The sequence below is a fragment of the Eleutherodactylus coqui genome, unplaced genomic scaffold (genome assembly GCF_035609145.1).
Source record: "Eleutherodactylus coqui strain aEleCoq1 unplaced genomic scaffold, aEleCoq1.hap1 HAP1_SCAFFOLD_480, whole genome shotgun sequence".
Classification (NCBI taxonomy): Eukaryota; Metazoa; Chordata; class Amphibia; order Anura; family Eleutherodactylidae; genus Eleutherodactylus; species Eleutherodactylus coqui.
The window spans coordinates 62,501-65,430 of record NW_027101957.1 but is presented as its reverse complement, the minus strand read 5'-3'; positions in this window follow the sequence as shown (position 1 = coordinate 65,430).

Below are 2,930 nucleotides of genomic sequence, written 5' to 3'. Positions count from 1 at the left end.
AGGTGTACGGAAGCCACCTTGGGGTGGAGCCCTTCCACCCCTGGCCGTCCGAGGCCCGTGCGCCTCGGGCGGCCTCCCTTCCGAGAGAGGGAGAGAGAGACGGAGGACGGTGGTCCGCGACGGCGCGAGACGTCCAAGTTGTGTTCCCCACGGCGGCTACCCGGTCGATCCCGCCCGCCGGTAGCCTTGGCTTGTCCCCGCTCCGCCTGTCCAGGCCGCGGGGCCGACGGGCTGTCTGCCCGGGTAGACCCTGCTCTCACCGAGCGGCCGGGCCCCAACGTTCAAGAGGTGTACGGAAGCCACCTTGGGGTGGAGCCCTTCCACCCCTGGCCGTCCGAGGCCCGTGCGCCTCGGGCGGCCTCCCTTCCGAGAGAGGGAGAGAGAGACGGAGGACGGTGGTCCGCGACGGCGCGAGACGTCCAAGTTGTGTTCCCCACGGCGGCTACCCGGTCGATCCCGCCCGCCGGTAGCCTTGGCTTGCCCCCACTCCGCCTGTCCAGGCCGCGTGGCCGACAGGCTGTTTGCCCGGGTAGACCCTGCTCTCACCGAGCGGCCGGGCCCCAACGTTCAAGAGGTGTACGGAAGCCACCTTGGGGTGGAGCCCTTCCACCCCTGGCCGTCCGAGGCCCGTGCGCCTCGGGCGGCCTCCCTTCCGAGAGAGGGAGAGAGAGACGGAGGACGGTGGTCCGCGACGGCGCGAGACGTCCAAGTTGTGTTCCCCACGGCGGCTACCCGGTCGATCCCGCCCGCCGGTAGCCTTGGCTTGCCCCCACTCCGCCTGTCCAGGCCGCGTGGCCGACAGGCTGTTTGCCCGGGTAGACCCTGCTCTCACCGAGCGGCCGGGCCCCAACGTTCAAGAGGTGTACGGAAGCCACCTTGGGGTGGAGCCCTTCCACCCCTGGCCGTCCGAGGCCCGTGCGCCTCGGGCGGCCTCCCTTCCGAGAGAGGGAGAGAGAGACGGAGGACGGTGGTCCGCGACGGCGCGAGACGTCCAAGTTGTGTTCCCCACGGCGGCTACCCGGTCGATCCCGCCCGCCGGTAGCCTTGGCTTGTCCCCGCTCCGCCTGTCCAGGCCGCGGGGCCGACGGGCTGTCTGCCCGGGTAGACCCCGCTCTCACCGAGCGGCCGGGCCCCAACGTTCAAGAGGTGTACGGAAGCCACCTTGGGGGGGCTGCGGTGCCCCCCTCCCCGAGAGTGCCTCCCAGGCCGAGGGAGCCCGGCGGTCGAGTGTCGTAGGAAAGCGCGTGCCACGGCTGTGTCGGTCACAGGGGCCAGAGGTAGTTTGGGCAACGGCTTAGATCCGTATGAAGCTCATCCTTTCCGGCCTGTTCTGGCGGCGGCTAGGCGTGCGCGCACGGCACGACGCCCCTGGCTCCAGCGATGCGACGGCGCCCCGCACCCCACTCTCCGGGCCGAGCAGAGTGGCCGCTCTCGCTCCTTGGAGCAGAGCCCCCGAGTGCAAGTGTCCCCGCTCCGCCTGTCCAGGCCGCGGGGCCGACAGGCTGTCTGCCCGGGTAGACCCCGCTCTCCGAGCGGCCGGGCGCCACGTTCAAGAGGTGTACGAAGCCACCTTGGGGGGCTGCGGTGCCCCCCGCCCCGAGAGTGCCTCCCAGGCCGAGGGGAGCCTGGCGGTCGAGTGTCGTAGGAAAGCGCGTGCGCGGCTGTGTCGGTCACACGGGCCAGAGTTAGTTTGGGCAACGGCTTAGATCCGTATGCAGCTCAACCTTTCCGGCCTGTTCTGGCGGCGGCTAGGCGCGCGCGAACGTCACGACGCCCCTGGTTCCAGCGAGGCGACGGCGCCCCGCACCCCGCTCTCCGGGCCGTGCAGAGCGGCCGCTCTCGCTCCTTGGAGCAGAGCCCCCGAGCGCAAGAGTCCCCGCTCCGCCTGTCCAGGCCGCGGGGCCGACAGGCTGTCTGCCCGGGTAGACCCCGCTCTCCGAGCGGCCGGGCCCCAACGTTCAAGAGGTGTACGGAAGCCACCTTGGGGGGCTGCGGTGCCCCCCGCCCCGAGAGTGCCTCCCAGGCCGAGGGAGCCCGGCGGTCGAGTGTCGTAGGAAAGCGCGTGCGCGGCTGTGTCGGTCACACGGGCCAGAGTTAGTTTGGGCAACGGCTTAGATCCGTATGCAGCTCAACCTTTCCGGCCTGTTCTGGCGGCGGCTAGGCGTGCGCGCACGGCACGACGCCCCTGGCTCCAGCGATGCGACGGCGCCCCGCACCCCACTCTCCGGGCCGAGCAGAGTGGCCGCTCTCGCTCCTTGGAGCAGAGCCCCCGAGCGCAAGTGTCCCCGCTCCGCCTGTCCAGGCCGCGGGGCCAACAGGCTGTCTGCCCGGGTAGACCCCGCTCTCCGAGCGGCCGGGCGCCACGTTCAAGAGGTGTACGAAGCCACCTTGGGGGGCTGCGGTGCCCCCCGCCCCGAGAGTGCCTCCCAGGCCGAGGGAGCCCGGCGGTCGAGTGTCGTAGGAAAGCGCGCGCGCGGCTGTGTCACACGGGCCAGAGTTAGTTTGGGCAACGGCTTAGATCCGTATGCAGCTCAACCTTTCTGGCCTGTTCTGGCGGCGGCTAGGCGCGCGCGAACGTCACGACGCCCCTGGTTCCAGCGAGGCGACGGCGCCCCGCACACAACTCTCCGGGCCGAGCAGAGCCCCCGAGCGCAAGAGTACCTGCTCCGCCTGCCCAGGCCGCGGGGCCGACAGGCTGTCTGCCCGGGTAGACACCGCTCTCTCCGAGCGGCCGGGCCGCAACGTTCAAGAGGTGTACGAAGCCACCTTGGGGGGCTGCGGAGCCCCCCCTCCCCATGAGAGCGCCTCACAGGCTTTGCTGATAACCCCGTCCTAGCTGCCTGCGCGGGCAGGCGGGACCCCCAGGAGGCCGCGCATAGCCCGCGGCAGCCACCGCTGAAGTCCACAGCAGTTGGCAGATAGGAGTCTTG